The sequence below is a fragment of the Gossypium hirsutum genome, chromosome A01 (assembly GCF_007990345.1).
Source record: "Gossypium hirsutum isolate 1008001.06 chromosome A01, Gossypium_hirsutum_v2.1, whole genome shotgun sequence".
NCBI lineage: Eukaryota > Viridiplantae > Streptophyta > Magnoliopsida > Malvales > Malvaceae > Gossypium > Gossypium hirsutum.
The window spans coordinates 102,192,167-102,210,208 of NC_053424.1; the positions used below are offsets into that span (position 1 = coordinate 102,192,167).

At 34.2% G+C, this 18,042-nt stretch overlaps 1 non-coding gene across 1 annotated transcript; it reads right to left on the reverse strand.

Annotated features, from left to right (window-relative positions):
- Positions 1–15,536: 15,536 nt before the first annotated feature.
- On the reverse strand, positions 15,537–15,643 carry LOC121206989 (small nucleolar RNA R71). Its single transcript, XR_005902162.1, has one exon. It is a non-coding gene; the product is annotated as a small nucleolar RNA R71 (small nucleolar RNA).
- Positions 15,644–18,042: the final 2,399 nt, after the last annotated feature.

Below are 18,042 nucleotides of genomic sequence, written 5' to 3' on the forward strand. Positions count from 1 at the left end.
GGCAAAGAAAAGGTTATCGAGTAGCCGAGTTGGAACCGTCTTACCCAACACGAGGTAAGTCATTAAGCATGTAGTGGGTAGTATTTCAAATGGTCATAATGTGTATGTATTGATGCTGATTGGAATGAATAAATATACATATATATATGCATGTACGTATGTGATGATGAAATTGTTGAATGAAAGAGAAGAGGTAAGATGTAATGAGTTGTTGATCTCGGCACTAAACGTGCGGGATAACCATTTATGACCATGAGATTGGCGCTAAGTGCGCGGGATTAAATTGTACAGCACTAAGTGTGCGATTTGACTATGTTGCACTAAGTGTGCGAAATGAATATGATGCACTAAGTGTGCGAATTGACCATGCGGCACTAAGTGTGCGAGATGGACTATGTGGCACTAAGTGTGCGATTTGATTACGTAGCACTAAGTGTGCGAGTTGATTATATAGCACTGAGTGTGCGGGCTCAATAAATATTCGTGAATCATTATGGACACTATGTGTGCGACATTATTGAGTCGATCGCGGACAGCGGATCGGGTAAGTGTCTCGAGTACGTGGCTAATAGGTGCTATGCTTATACTTGGTGTTGAGCTCGGTAAGTTCGAACCTATGTGACAAATATACTTGAAGTCACGTACATAAAATTTATCGTAGGATGGGTGAAAGGCCGTATAGTCGTTTGGTTGTAACGAAAATAAATCGATTTATGAAATTGCTTCAATGTCCTATTGATGAGTATATAGAATGTGAATGCATGAATTGATATGAAATTGAGTTGATAAGTTGGAGGAACTATGGTATGGTTCGGTATGGATGGAGTGAATTGTCTCGCTCCATTTTGTTTCCTCTTGTGATAATGTTGTTGATAGATGGTAGTGCATTGCTTATGACTTACTGAGTTATAAACTCACTCGATGTTTCCTTGTCACCCACTATAGGTTGCTTGGACTCATCTATTTTTGCGGGGTCGGGCCGTCGTTGAAGTCATCACACCGGATAGCAAGTTTTGGTACTTTCTTCTTAGTGTGTTTAGAAGATCATTTTGGCATGTATAAGCTAGTACGTTGTGTTTGAATTATGGCATGTAAACTTTAAGCCATGCGAAAATGGCACGAATGTTCGATTGAATTGGATCAAGGGTAAGCATGAAATGGACCTAGTTACTTTCGTAACAGATGCTGGCAGCAGCAGTGTCATGAGATTGAAAAATCACTAAAAATAGTGGGAGTGGAATTAATTGATGAATAAATTACGTAATCGAAGCTCGATGAGTCTGCTTTCATGAGGAAGTAACGAAAAGATCATATGGGCAGTATATTAAGAGATAATCAGATTTTAGTGGGACAGGGCCAGAACGGTTTCTGGATTCCCTGCTCCGACTTTGGAAATTCATTATAAATTAACCAGAGATAATTAGTGGTCGTACCATATATGTGCAGATTCCTCTCTGAGTCTAGTTTTCATAGAAACAAACGGCAACAGTATTGAAGCCCCGTGCAGGGAGATATCCCAGTCATAATGGGCAAAGGTCAGTGTAGTCGACCCCTGCAACTTGGGGGACTTTGACTAATAAACTGTACTAATTGGCCCAACTAAAAATTCTAGAAAAAAATACATAGATGGGAACATGAGTCTAGTTTCTGGGAAAAATTACGAAACTGATTTTCAAGTTACGAAACTCAAGATATGATTTTTAAAGCGGCTAGTACACAGATTGGGCAGTGTCTGGAAAATAAATTTTGTAAGGGGTTAAAGCCAGTTAACACCTCGTGTTCGACTCCGGTGTCGGTTTCGGGTTCGGGGTGTTACACTAAGGTTGAGGAGGGAAAAGCGATAAATAGAGAGGATAATCTAAACAGGTGGGAAAGCTAGCTATGTTGTTCAATTTGTTTAACTAGAGAAAGTTGCAAGGATAGGAAAGGAAACATTTGATTATGCCTTGCCTTGGACATTATTATCATCATCAACAACTTGAAAAATGTCTAAATACAAATAGAGTTGGAGATTGGGTAACAGGGGATGTTGGTTTTCTCTAATCAACACACTTTTAAGTAACAGAAAATAAGGTTATTTTACAAAAATGACCAAATTTTTTTTATTATTTACAAAAATGACTCTGGTTTAAAAACAATCACTTAAATAACCTAAAATTACTTGATGTGATCCATTTGAAGACCATCAATTAGAGATATCGGTTATAGTAAAATAAAATGTCATTATTGTTACTCATCATCCAACATGCAAACAATGTCACTTTAAGGTTAGAAACCTTCCAGGCTGTTAACCATCTGAAGTTGTTTGCGTATCGGATGAGGAGTAACTGTAATTAATTGATGTGATTAACGGGTTCCTTGATTGTTTGGGAGTGTACCATCAAATGAAGATACCAAATTTTAGGGTTGAATTCTATACTGTCATGTGTTAACGGAGTTGAATTATATGCTGTCACGTGAACCGTAAAGGCTATGCCATCAAAGGATGGATATGCTGATTATGATTTACAAAAGTTGGTGACAGTCTTCGTGGATGATGACTAACTGTGTATACCGATTACAATTTATAGAAGGTGGCGGGTGAACATGGTTAAAATTACTAAATGCAACGTAAGCTTGATTCAAGCAAAAGATGACTAACTGTGGAGAAACTACTATTCAAAATGTTCATATTATTTTTGTATTTGTAAATCAATGTTGGTTTGTATTTTTTGTTGTTGGATTTTTTCATATATCAGTTCTCTACAATATTCGTATTTTTTTGTATCTATAAATCAATTTTGGTCCATATTATTTGTTGGTTGAATTGTATTTTTTTATACTTAATATTTTGTATTCATCTATGCAAACGAATAATTATGTTAAAAATTCAATTTTCGTTTTGGAAGAATATTTACAAAATAAATAATTACAAAAAATCAGAGTTGTCTGGACCCCTTTGACATCCCCGGCCCCAGAGTGTAAGGTTGGGCTCCTCCGTCAGCGAGGGGGTGTACCTTCATGTGGCAATTGGTAATTGCTCAGGCCGGCATCTGGTGTTCATACCGGTGTTCTAAAGAAAGCAGTATAATTGTATGCCCCATCATCGGGGGTGATGGGTATTGCGATACCGGAGGTCTGGAGCCAAAAATATACTCAATGGTAGGTGTATGCTGTTGGAGCTCTGAATGGTATGAGTAGGCTCTGGAGTGTGTTGAATGTTGAGGCTTAAGGTCATCGCCAAATATCTCTTTGAATGAAGGAGATTGTTGTTGGGGATGTGGGGTATGTGATGATGATCTAGATGCTAAACGTTAGGGCTCAAGATTAGTGTTTGAGCCAGATTTTGTATTCCCGGATGGTGGAGCTCAGTTATGGCATGATCATGTCTTGTTCCGTCACCATTGAGAAGATTACAGTTGTGAGTGTTTTGGGAACATTATGTAACGACCCTGGTATATGAAGGGCATCCTGTTCTCTATGTACCAAATTACATACCTGGGCGTAGGCATGAACCCTGTTTCAAAGACATACAAGGGGGGGTGCCTCCCACGTTGAACATTCCACAGAATGAAATATGGAGCATGTATGGTTACCCAATTTTTGTTTATACCGTGATCTTGTTTGAAGTCTTATAGAGGGTTTGTGATAGGTTGCATGCAACTAAACTGTCTCAATACCTAATCCGTTGCATACCAGTCAACCATTTTGAAATTAATCAACGGGACGTTTGTCACGAACAATATTTGCTGCTCGTGAACCCATGATGGTATGGGGGCCACAATTTCTTCCCCGTAATACAACATCCATATAAACTACACATTATAGACAAATTACATAGTTATTTTAATTTTTTTGCAAATGTTAAAATAAAAAAAATATTTATAATACTTAAATATTGTAGTACAAAAAAAAATTGGAAGCAAATTTTATGTCTTCCCTAGAATGAGTATATATTATCTGGTAATATATGGGCATCATGTATGATCTTCCGATACATGGTATCGTCGCCCATCTGAAAAACATAATTAATTTTTTTAGATTTTTGGCATGCAAAAAGTACAACAGTATTGAAACAAAAGGTAAAATTCAATTTTATTCACCTATTTATGAGTGGCCACAGCAGTGGTTAGTGGCTCACAATTACCATAAATGACATGCGATATAATGCTCATGATTGCAGTAGAGGGCAACAACCACCCATGTCCTTCGTATTTGGCTTTGTCGCTCGCTAAAGCTTACGGTATGGGCATGCCATGTTGGAAATATGCTCATTTTGTAGTAAACTTGTAACTGTTTTCTATTTATTTGAATGATGAATAAATAAAGTTAATTTCACATTTCACTATTATGACCTATATTTTCATCTTTTATATTTTGCATGCATAGCAAAATTGTGATAAGCAAATATTAGCTTATTAATTGTTTAAGTTCAAACTGAAGATAAGTGACATTGTAAAACATTTAAATTGCGAGAAAGATAACTCACTTTAGTAGATAATCTAAATGAGTCCATAATCCTGTAAAAGAATCAAAGTGAGCATTTGATTTAAATACTGAGAAGAATTATTATGACATCTACAATTCCAATTGAGGAGATGGCTAGTCTTGGCTATCAGAGCAGTTGACTTCACGGGTAGAGACATAGATGTATTCATTGGTAGAATGATACATTGGATTGGACCCAAGATGAATTAATTCTAAATCTGTTTGTGAATTAATTTACTTGTGACGTTCATGGTGTAATTTACCTAAATCTTGAGTTAATCACTGACCATGCATATGCAACTCATGTGCTTTGATATAAGTAGACATTCATGGCATGACTTTACTAGAAACATTGGAATTCGTAGCTTAATTAAAGAGTTAATGATATCCTCTAATTGACATTGTGTGGATTGATAAATATGGGATGTGGTCACGGGTTGCTTGTTCTCGAACAAGCAATTTATCATAGTCATTTGTTGACAATGATCATATTAATCATTAAGAAGACGCAACGGTGACAATGAGATAAAATAGGACTGTATTGAGTGAACTGATTTAACTCAAAGGAATTAAAGATATTATATGAGGGTAACACACACATGACGAGGTCATTGGAAAAAAGAGTTGGATGAATTATTTTCGTAAAAAGTATACAATGAGGAGTTTTCGATCATGGTACTTCTTGTGGCCTGACACCATGATTAAGTAATTTTGAATTATCGGAACAACGCTTCTGGACATAATTGCAATTACTAGAGCCTAATTGTATATATCCGATTGGTCCCTCCGCTAGCTCAACAAAACCTCGATTGGACTGCATTTGAATCAGAAGAAAATTCTATGACTTTGGAAATAATTTAATTAAGTCGATTTATTCGATGTGAAATTAATTTAGGTGGTCGTGAGAATTGTTCAACTAAAGAATTTAATCAAATTTATTGAAAAATTAATGTGGAAAATTTAAGTGACTTTTGGGAAAATTAATTTTGATAAAGTAAAATTAAATTAATCAAATTAATTAAAATTAATATGATATTTTTAGAAATTAATTTTCAAGTCAGAAAATTGGCGCAATGGATAATTGAACTTGAAAATTGGACCTGAGATCGTAAATTGGGCCTAGGAGCCTAAAATCGAGATCAAGACCCAAAACTTGGTTGAATCGGGCTCGATATGCAAAACTAGGCTAATGGTCCAACTAGTGGCTAGGCTGGACCGATCGAGTTGTCGCTAACCTGGACCAAATCGAAAGCAGTCAAACCGACTTGGGGTGTCGTAAGGGTGTCACACGTGCATCACCTGACACGGCAATGTCGGCGGCTGCAACAGCGGCGTCCCTGTGGTCTGCGGTAGTTGGTCTTCGGTGGTTGAGTAGTGGAAGAGTTACACTCCTACTAGGACTCTATTAGAGAATTTGATTTGAGATTAACTATTCTAAAAATAATATTATTTTAATAGTTTAATATTATTTATCAAGATAAATATTAGATTAAATTTAATAATAAATTGATTAAGTTTAATAATAGTTGAACTCTCAAAACTCTCATTATATAAAGAGAGCCTATTATTTTTCACACGCTTGAATTCAAGAGAAAGTTGGAGAGAAAAAAATTCTCTGAAGAGATTGTTTTAGAAAATTTCTAGAGATATTTTTCTAATTTATAACTTGACCTAAATGTTTAGAGAAATTACAAAATTACCCTACTAGTAATTTTTGTAATTTTTTTTTATTTGAAGTAAGCCCACACTCAACAGACGTGAGCTTGAGGATAGCGAAGAAGAGTACTCGGACGAAGCGCTCATCCTAGACGAATCGAAAATGTATACTTTTGATTAAGTGTTTATTATTTTTGATATCATAACCAGATATCTTTTTGAAAAATTTTTGAAAACTCTATTTTCCCTAAATTTATTTTCCGTTGTGTTTTTCAAATCTGTGTTTTCCAAACCTGGTTTTTCCAACATGCCAAAACTGCAAATGTAACAGCCCATTTTTTAGTGAAATCGGAAAGTGGTTTCAGGATCACAAATTCGATACGAAAATAAAATTAATTTTTATTTTATTACATGGTCCGTAATATGTTAGAAATGTCATGTGAAAATTCTGATAAGAAAATTTTATTGATTATGTGCTTAATTACGGGATGGACTAAATCGCATAAAATGAAAAAGTTGAATTCTAGTAGCTAGAAGGATTAAATAGCTATGGAATTAAAAAATTAAGGTCCTTATATGGTAATTAGACCATTAAAGAAAAGTATGTAGATATTTTGGTGACTCATACATGGAAATCTAGAAAAGGGGCAATGACTAAATTAGAATTTGAAATAATTTAATTAATTAAAAGATGAAAAAGAAAATATCATCTTATTGACTCATCTTCTACCCCAAAAATACATGGAAACCCTAGGAGAGAAAGAAGAAACTTTCATGGCTTAATTGGGTAAGTTTCCTTGTCCCATTTTTAGTAATTTTGATATTTTTGAAACCGGGATAGCTTAATCTATCTATTTGGGGGATCAATTTGAAGAGTTATCAAAGTATGGAAATTAGGTCATGGATGTATATGCTGAAAATTAGAAATTTATGGTAGAAAATGAAAGGTTGTTGATAGATAAACAACTTTTACAAAGTGATTTTTGATGAAAACATGATTTAGAGACTAAAATGTAAAGTTGTGAAAATTGATGAAAAATTCTAAAATTATAGAAAATATGTGCTGTAAATTTTATGTTGAAATTTCGATTAGTCTTGGAATAGGGAGTAAATTGCATGAATTTCATTTTCCGAGCCTAGGGATAAGATTGGAATTTATGGAAAAGTTAGGGGCAAAATGGTAATTTTGCCTAGAACGTAAATTGAGTCCAAATGAATATGAAATGTGTGAAATTGATGATTAAAGTTATTTATATAGATCTGGACAGCACATATTCAAGGTTAGATCGAGGAAAAGAAAAGGTTTCGGATTAGTAGATTTTATACGCGAACCAGTGTTAAGGTAAGTTCGTGTAACTTAATTGAGCATGTAAATATGTTAAATTGAATGTTGTGTTTGTCTGAAATGTGATGTTTATTGATGCAAATTGTTTGATTTCTATGATGAGAATTGAATACATGTTTGAAACGGTGAAAAAGGGTTAAGCTTCATTTGAATATTGAATTCCGATGAATATATGTGCTTTCTCGAAATAAATGAGGTCCTGCATTTGTTGCTGGCGAGATTTAGCTCGGACGAGTAATCCTATTGATCTTATTATAGAAAGGATTTAGCCTGGATGGGTAATTCTGATATAATCCCTCTCGAGCATATGTTACAATTAGGATTTAGCCTGGACTTGGTAATCCTAATTAAGCTCTTCTGAGCATACGTTACGTAAGGATTTAGCCTGGATTGGTAATCTTGTAATACGATAAGTGGATCAAGAGTATGTTCTTTGATTAAGTGTCTTAATGGGTACTCTTGAATAAGAATTGACGGGTTAATGAATTGTACACCTTGAGTGTACTACTTGAGTATCCATTGGAATTTCAATGATTCAACGGACACAACTCTTGGCATGACAAAAGAATTATGAGATGAAATGAATAATGTTTTGAAGGAAAATTATCTGATGAGCTTATTTATGTTTACTTGATGTATATGAAAATTTTGTGACTAACATGTTTGATTGAATGCATGTGTTTAGGCAATTTTGCCAAGTTGATGAAAAACATGATATTGTATGCTTAGATTTAATAAACGGGATTGGTAAGTTTAGTTTCCGTTATACAAACTTACTAAGCATGTAATGCTTACTAGATTTTATTTTCCATATTTTATAGTGCTCAGAAGCTCGTGAATGTTGGAGATAATTGGACCATCATCACACTATCCACTAGCTCATTTTGTGTATATATAGTAAAATCATTTTGGTATAATGGCATGTATAGGCTAACTTGGCCATAAATGGCTTAATTATGTGGTTTGTAATCCAGCCATTGGAATGGCTAGTAATGGTTGTTTTTGATATACTTGCAATGTCATACTATGGTAATTACATGCATGTTAAGTAGTGATCAAATTATGTCTAACATATGGAATATACCAAGGTAAGATTATAAACATGTAGGCATGTAATGATATGCCATGTTGAATGATAGAGTTTGCTTAATTTGAATGCTTGGAATGATTGGTATTTGGATGTGAGTTTAGGTACAGGTTATTGGTGTGATTTTGGGTGAGAAATGAAGCTAGAAATGGCTTTATTTTGTCCACACGGGCATGTGTCTAGACCTTGTGTGACACACGGCCTGGTACATGGGCATATGGTTAGGCCATGTGTCTCCTGCACCTTAAATTTGAGAAATAGAATGCTCAGAATTGAGCACACGGGTAGAGACATGGGCGTGTGTCTCAACAGTGTGTGTGACATGGCCTGGAACATTGGTATGTGTCATGATCGTGTTGCACCTAATTTTGAAAAAAATTAACTAACCACACTGCCTAGCACACGGGCGTTGTGGCATGGCCGTCTGCACAAGTCAGAGAGTTACACGGGTTCGAATACGGCCTGTAGCACAGGCGTGTCCTAGGGTCACACGGGCGTGTGAGCCCTGCACCTTGGAAAATTTTTGAAATGTCGCGAGAAATTCTTAGAGTTTCTGATTAAGTCCCGATTCGATTTTAATGCTCATATTGGGCCTCGAGGGTCCATTTAAAGGACGACATGAATAATTTCAGCTAATGGTTCGAAATTCACATGAATTATCTAAAAAATGTTTTGAAAGTTTTGATAATACTCCGTAACCCTGTTCCAGCGGCTGATACAAGTTAAGGGGTGTTACAGCAAAGCCTTAATTTTAAGTCCCGACATGGTTCAAATCTTCTAGTAAGGGGAGGTACATGATGTGGGTTTTATTTTGATTGGCGTTCGGCATCAATACCTCACCTATCAGTTGTAGAAGATATCCTCTAGCAATGTAAATAATGTCCATCTAAATTGGACAGCTCGGTAGCTTTCGAAATTACTCATTAACCAGGTAAAGTTAATACCGGTTAATCTTCCTTCGCTATAATCGGGAGGCACACATCCAAGTAATTGTTCGCAGGTGGCCCAAGGATCGAGCACTTTTCCTGGCCTGATTAGTGGTAGCTCATTAATAGATAGCTTCAACTGGACTACTACATCTTGCAGTGTTATAATGCATTCCCCACACGAGAAGTGGAATGTGTGGGTCTTCGGGTGCCATTGTTCCACTAGCATTGATACTAAGTCGACCCTAAGGTCTGAAATTTGAATAAACGTGACCGTCCCAAACTTACCAGCATTTAAATATGCACAACCCTCTAATCGGGAAAATATCTTGGATCATGTGGTTGATGAACTCTTTCGGTAGAAATAGTAAACATTATATTTTTATTAATAAAAAAAATTATATGGATATTATCTAAAGCTCAATTGGATCACATTTACTGTATTGTGTACAGACTTTGCTATGTGGTTTTCATTATCAAGAAGTGGTCGAGGATTCATTCTAATATCTACATAAAAATCGAATAATTTTTCTCGAACGATATAAAAGATTAATAAATTTTTGAAAAAAATATTTATATTAACAACATTTTACATTAACTTATATTTTTTTATAAAGGAAAAAATAGGAAAAAAAATTTCGTTGAACGGTGGTGGTCGGCATTGGTTGGAGGTGATTGGCGGTGGTCGAAGGTGGTGCTTGTGGTGGAGGAAGGGTGAGGGTCCAATTGGGGCTTTTATAGTGGGAGACCAATGAGTTTGGTAGGAGAAAGAAAGAAAGAAAGAAAGAAAGAAAAAAGTCTGGCGTGAACAGTGACCTATAACTGTCGAGTCACATTGGGTCAGGCCGGTGCTGGCCATCCGGTGAGTTTCATATATATGAGTCATTTAATCATATCATCTGTATGGTATCATGCATTATCAAGTCAGGATATAATATGAGAAATCATGAAAATATATACAAGTCATCAACAATGCATTATAACAAAAAATCAAGTACATATCATCATATCATTTAGCCATTGAAATTCAACCCGATGAACAATATAAACAAATATAGATACGCGGTTATCCACCGAAGACACAACAAAATGCTCAACCAATCCAATCCATCCAAGAACACGCCTAGACACTAAGTGCTTAGCCCGTAGGCTAACATCCATCCATAAATATGTATGGATTATTGTAAATATAACTTGGTAATCTGCAACAAATGTTGGACTCTAGTATATTCAATGTATAATAACAAGTCATGAATCATCATCTCCTAGCAAGTCAGTCTCGTACAACACGCAAAATAACTTAATGGCATGCCAATTGTATTCTATCCTATGTTCATTTGAGCTTGATACATATAACACTATAACAGTTTCCATTTCAATCAATTTCTCACAATTTATTAATTTTAACATTCAAATTTTATACAACATCCACAATATAAAGAATTCAATAAAATATTCTCAAAACACACAAAATAGTACCGTATGAACTTACCAGGGCTAAACAACAAAGATTGTAATGTCAGGGACTAATCATTAATTTTCTTTTTTTCAAGATTATCTACCGGTTCTTGATCTATACAATAATTTTTATTTCAATTATCAATACCAAATACCTTATAACAATCCACTTATTGCATATGACTTCTTTATTGACATTTTTCATAATTACTTTAAACTTTTACATTTTATTCAATTTAATCCATAAAATCGAAACAAACTTATTTTCACAATTAATCCCTAAACCATCGTTTAGAATTTATTTTCATCCTAATCAGCCCTCTAATACTGAAATTTTACAAGAAAACCATGCCAAATTTAATATGCTTTCAATTTAGTTCTTAAACTTAAAAACTATACAAAATTATTTTACAAAATAGTCCTATTTCAACATCAAGCTTTAAACTCAAACATAAACATTAATAAAACATCAAGAACATCAATGGCAAGTTTTCAAATCTTTGATAGTATTTCAAAATAGTCTATGGGCTAGATAAATTAAGCTGCAACTATCTTAGAAATATAAAATTTACTAAAAACAGAATTGAAAAAACTTACCATCCATGAATTATAAACTTGGTGAAACCTTGAGCATTCAAAAATGGAGTTTTATGTCTTTCTGTACTTCAATTTCGGTCAAAAGATAAAGATGATAGCATATTTACATTTTCTTTTATTAAACTAATTATTAAATTACTAAATTAACCTTAGCTAACGACTAAATAATACATCCATGCATGGACAAACCGTACACTATTAATAATTAGGGATAAAGTTTCATATAAATCCATTCAAATATTTTTCTATGCTCATTTAACCTATATTAATCAATAGCGATTAACTTTTGCAGCTTTTACAATTTAGTTCCTTTTCTTTAGATAACTATGCAAACATCAAAATTTCTGGACCAAATTTTAATATAACACTAATGAATTTGTAAATATTAAATAATTAATATTTTTGGAATCACAAATTGGAATTGTGGTCCCAAAATGTAATACCCTATACCTGGCCTGATTGCCGAGCTCGAATATCAAGATTTCACACCACCGTCACACATTTAAGCATTACAAATGGTCTCGTTATTAAGCAGACATCTTCCAATTTAGTTTTTGAATAATTACAAGTTACACATATTCCATTTCATCATTAAAACATGCTCAACAATCGTCAAACGAACTTAAAATGAGAATTAAACATGCTTTTAGACCACCAAACAAAAATTCAGAATTATTCACGTAGGTATTGATACTAAATCAAAAGTATCGATATTGCTTGGAAAATTGATACAAAAACAAAAAATTTTTTCTCATTTAAAATCAAAATCTCAGAATTTATCGATACCTTTCATAAATTATTGACATTCTACCCTGAGTATAGATACTTGTGATATGGTATCGATACCGAATTACAATACTGACTTCCTGCACATAGAAATATCATGGAGGTATGATTTTTAAAACCTAGATACCGATACCTCTGCTCTAGACCACAAAAAATACAACATATTTAAGCATTTAGATCATTCCAACAAATATCTAGGCAACATGTATCATTTACCTCTTTAAACTAATGTCAAAATGACCAAAATAACAATTCAATAATCGAAAACATGTCTAAGTAATCATACGATATAGCAAGAACAATATCCGTAAATCCTAAGAATAAATAAGCTATGAAAATTGCCAAAACATTATGGCAAAGTTCATGAAACAATTCTACCACATTATTCAATGTCCATTGACCATACATACAGTTTATGGCACTTTAACTTAACAAATATTCAAACGAGAGCAACACCAATGAAATAATTATGAAATCCATCAAAAGTGCTAGAAAACTAAACCCATAAAATATCATGAGGACCACAATAATAATCAATCAAAATCTAAACACATTGCCTTATCCCCACAGTTCAAAAAAATAATATTAATACCACCTACGCAAATACTAAAGCCTAACTTGGATCACTTCCTTGGTATCCCCGCACCGCTCTGCAAACGCTAAATAGTTGCAATGGTTAGAGAGAGTTGGTGAGCTTAAACAAGCTTAATGAATGTTAGAGTAACCATAATGTATACACAACATCAAAGGTTAAGTAAGAGCATACTACAACACGTTCACAACCATATTCTAATCAGGTTACAATAATATATTCATGCTTAATTAAATCATAAAAGCTAGTATATACTCTCACGCACAATTATATTCAACTTATATGAAAATAGTTCATTTTACAATAATTTATCAAAACTAAAAAATGTATACATGCTTTAATAACTCAAATGTCTAACTTATACATTCACATGCATTCACAAGTTAAATGAAAATGACCTAGACCATAATTACATACGCAATTTACTATGAGAACATACTAACATTTTCAGAAAACTAAAATAAACTCATTTAACATATTATTTACATGTTTATGCATCCATATCACATTGTATTATCACAATAAATAAGACCACATTTAAACGATAATTTAGGAATTTGAGGCTATGAAACATAAAACTGGGTTCTATCACCACACATCGGATACACGGATCTCCAATACACCAATTGACTTATAGAGTCGAACATATCCAAAAGGTGAAGCATAAAGTGATAAGCTATAAAAGTCACATTTTTTAATCTCATTCTTAATGCGTTTTTGGATGATTAATTATGCAAATTAGTGAATTCGATGCTTTTAATCCTTTAAATTCATGTTTCTATACTTTAGAAGCATTTGGGAGTGAAATGAGTGAAAAACGAGCGAAAATCATACAAATAGAGCTATTTTAGGATCCACACACCCTGGGCATTTCCACACGGCTTGGACACACACCTATGTGCCAGCCCGTGTCAATTTTGCACCCTACTTCCCAAATACGTGAAAAAAAACCTAATCTTTAGGCTTTCTGAGCATTCTAAAGTCTATAAATACTTTTTAAAAGAAGACATAAGGGAGGAATCAGAGAATATCAAAGAAAACACTCGAAGAACACCATCAGAGCTAATTTGGAGGTGGATCTCTATTAAGATTAAAGATCTCCTTTTAATTTCTTTTGAAGTTTTATTGAGTTCTTTATGTCTTGTGGTTTTTCTGACTATGAGATGTTTTTATTCAGGATTATGAACTAATCCCCTAGATACCTAAAGGAGATGAAACCTATGATGAATCCTATTATTTAATTTCTGTTTTACACAATAAATACTTTATTCTTGTTCTCAATTATATATACTTATTTCCTGTTTTAATATTTTTGGGATATTAATTCATGTTTAATGTGCTTAATTCAGTGGAGCAAAAGGCCTTGTTTAAGAGTAGATCTAGCATAATTGAGTGGAGTTGCATGCAATCCTAGAAATAGGATGACATAAATCTACCGGATTAGAGTCAAATCTAATAGGGGAATTCATAGATCGAGTTAATGCGATGATAGGGGTTTTAATTAGAAAGAGATTTCAATTAATCAATCTAAAGTCTGTTGCTCTTACTCTTGAAAGAGATATTAACATAATTTAGGGATTTCTACTGATCAAGTCACAAATGAATAAATCATTTAATTTAGATTCATAATTTAGATTCATAATCAATCCTGGGTATTGTCTATCTCATTGGTTATTATTCGATTATTTCCTCGATTCATTCTTTGTTGCGTTCTTAGCTAAATTAGTTTAGAAAAATTAGATTAGAAACAATCATTCTAATTTGTCGGTTAGATAATAGAAAAACGATAATTACTAGTACTTTTAGTCCTTGTGAATATGATATTCTCTACTCACCATAGCTATACTATTGTTCGATAGGTGCACTTACTGTAGTTGTACTTATAGTTAGTTTAGTGACCATCAAGTTTTTGGCACCGTTGCTAGGGACAAAAGTATTAGGAACACTTTATTTTTATTAATTTAGACATTTTTTATTTTTTTGTTTTTAGTTTAATTTTTACATTCTAATTTTTCTTTTATTTGCTTTTGGTAGGTTCTTTTAGTTTATGACTAGAAGAAACCCATCGGGACCATTGATTTTTGACAGCGAAATTGAAAGTATAGCTCGCAGAAATCGTAGAGAAGTAAGGCAAAGTCGACAGAATACAGTATATGAATAAGAAGGCATTATTTTATTGAGAAGATAGGTGATAATTGGAATAATCGACTACCTCCTGCAGTTGTTGCAAATCCTGCAAATCCAGATCCTGTTTGTCGTACTATGTATGATTATGCCAAACCTACTCTAACTAGGGCTAAATCGAGAATTGTGAGACCCACCATTGCTGTAAATAATTTTGAATTGAAGCCTAACATTATTTAGATGATTCAACAGTTTGTTTAGTTCCATGGTTTACAAGACGAAGATCCAAATACTCATCTGGCCAATTTCCTGGAAACTTGCGATACTCTCAAGATTAATGGCATCATTGATGATGCCATTCACTTACAGTTATTCCCTTTCTCGTTGAGGAACAAAGATAAACAGTGGTTGAACTCTTTACGATGAGGTTCCATCAGTACATGGGCTCAAATGACTGAAAAGTTTATGCTAAAGTACTTCCTACCGGATAAGACAACCAAGTTGAGGAACGATATCTATTTTTTTGTAAAAATCAATTTAGAGATGTTATATGATGCATGTGAGAGGTATAAGGACTTATTGAGAAGGTGCCCTCACTATAGGTTACCCTTATGGCTACAAGTTCAAACCTTCTACAACGATTTGAACCCTTCAACGAGGCAGTTAATCGACACAACAACTGGTGGTACTTTGAATAATAAAACACCCGAAGCGGCTTATGAGTTTATTGAAGAAAAAATGACACTAAATAGTTATCGGTGGCAAGTCATAAGGACAAAGACTATGAAAGCAGTCGATGTTTTCAACTTAGATGCAGTCACCATCTTATCAAATCACAGAGAATGATTAAATAAAAAATTGATGATTTATATGTTTCTAGCAGGTACATCCGGTGATGCATTGTAATATGAATGGAGGTGGAATGACTAACCCGAAATGTTTACCCTTCGCTCCTAGCGTAGAGGATGAACAAATCAATTATATGGGTAATAATTCTAGGCCTTAAAATAACCCTTATAGTAACTACTATAATACAGGTTGGAGGAACCATCCCAATTTCTCTTAGGGTGGTAAAGGAAATCAAAGAGCAGAAGCCCCTTTAGGCATTCAACAACAACCTTACCAGCAAGAGAAGAAGCAGAACCTTGAGGAGATATCAGTGAAGTTTATCTCGGTGTCAGAAATGCATTTTCAAAACATTGAGGCAGCACTAAAAAATCAACAAGCGTCCATTCAAGGACTCAAGAATCAAATTGGTTAACTTGCTAAGTTAATCCTAGAAAGAGCACAAGGTAGTTTGCCTAGCACTACCGAAACTAACCCAAGGGAGAAACTTCATACAATTACTATTCAAGATGAATAAGGGTTAGTTGAATTTGAACAAGAACTGAGACAAGAAATTGTGGTAAATAGCGATAAGGTTAAGGTAAGCTAGAAAGAGAAAAAGCCGGTTTTCAAAGAATATAAACCTCGAGTGTCATATCCTAATGCTACGAAGAGAGACCAAACGAATGAACAATGTGGTAAATTTCTTAAACTTCTGTAAAAATTACATATTAACTTACCATTTGTTAAAGCTCTTTAGCAAATTCCCAATTACGTCAAAATTTTAAAGGAGCTTTTGGTAATTGGTAAATAAAAGGAAGTTAGATGATTTGTTGACTTTGGAGTTAAATGTAGTTTGCTTGACCATCTTACAGAATAAACTACCTTACAAACTGAAAGATCTAGGGAGTTTTACTATTCCTTATTTAATTGGTAGTTTGAATATTGATAATGCTTTGGCTGATTTAGGGGCTAGTATTAATGTCATGCCCTACAAAATGTTTAAACAACTAGGTCCTGGGAAACCCAAACAAACCAGGATGAGTATTCAGTTAGCAGATAGAACCATTAGATATCCTAGGGGTGTTATTGAGGATGTGCTTGTTAAAATAGACAAATTCATATTCCCTGTTGACTTTGTTATTTTGGACATAGATAAGGACAGTGAGGTACCTTTAATTTTAGGATGACCATTTTTAGCAACTGTTAGAACTATAATTGATGTTGGTACAGGTGAATTAGTACTTTGTGTAGGTGACAAAATGATTACTCTCTATGCACGTGATTTTGAGAGAGTCTCTAGTAATCGAGATGATTTGAAATGTTCTGTTAACGTGAGTAACCATGTGGCTCAACCTTCTTTCCAGGAAATCCCATGAGAGATCATAAAGGAGCCACTTTTCAATCAATGTGATAGAAACAGAACGACTTATGAAGAATGCATATTACAAATTGATGAACTAGATGAATGGCGAACACATGTTAAAGAGAAACTGAAAGAGCACGATGAAGAGCCAAAATGATGCCATGATGAGTACATGATGAGAACAGCCAAATTTATGGTTGGAGACAAAGTATTGCTGGAAAAATCAGATCCACGAATCTCCTATTCGGAGCTCGAGTCAAACTGATCAACCCTATGTACGATATTGAATGTCTTTCCTTATGGTACAGTCGAGGTAATTCATTCTAAATTTGGCACATTTAAGGTAAATAGTACTCAGTTTAAACCTTGTTTTGATAATAGAATTGATAACGAGAAAGAGGAGCCTCGGCTCCGCAAACCACCATGACCGTGCGAATATGAGGTAAGTTAAGCTTAGACTTTAAATAAGTGCTTCTTAGAAGGCAACCCGAGTGTTAACACTGCTAATTCTTTTACTTTTATTTCATGTTATTCTAAAACTAAATAATTTAAAAAATTTTAAATTATTTACGTGCTTGTCCCAAGCTGTGTGCACAGTAAGGGGTTCAACAGTGAGTTACACGACCTGGCGACATGGCTATGTGACCTACACGCCTGGACACACGGGCGTGTCCTTTTCCGTGTGGATCCTGGGACTTAATATTTCAAAAATTTGATAGTTACACAGCCTAAAATAGTCCACACGGCCTGGACACACAGGCGTGTCTTAGGCCGTGTGAACCTTGAAGCTAATTTTTTCAATTTTAAATCAAG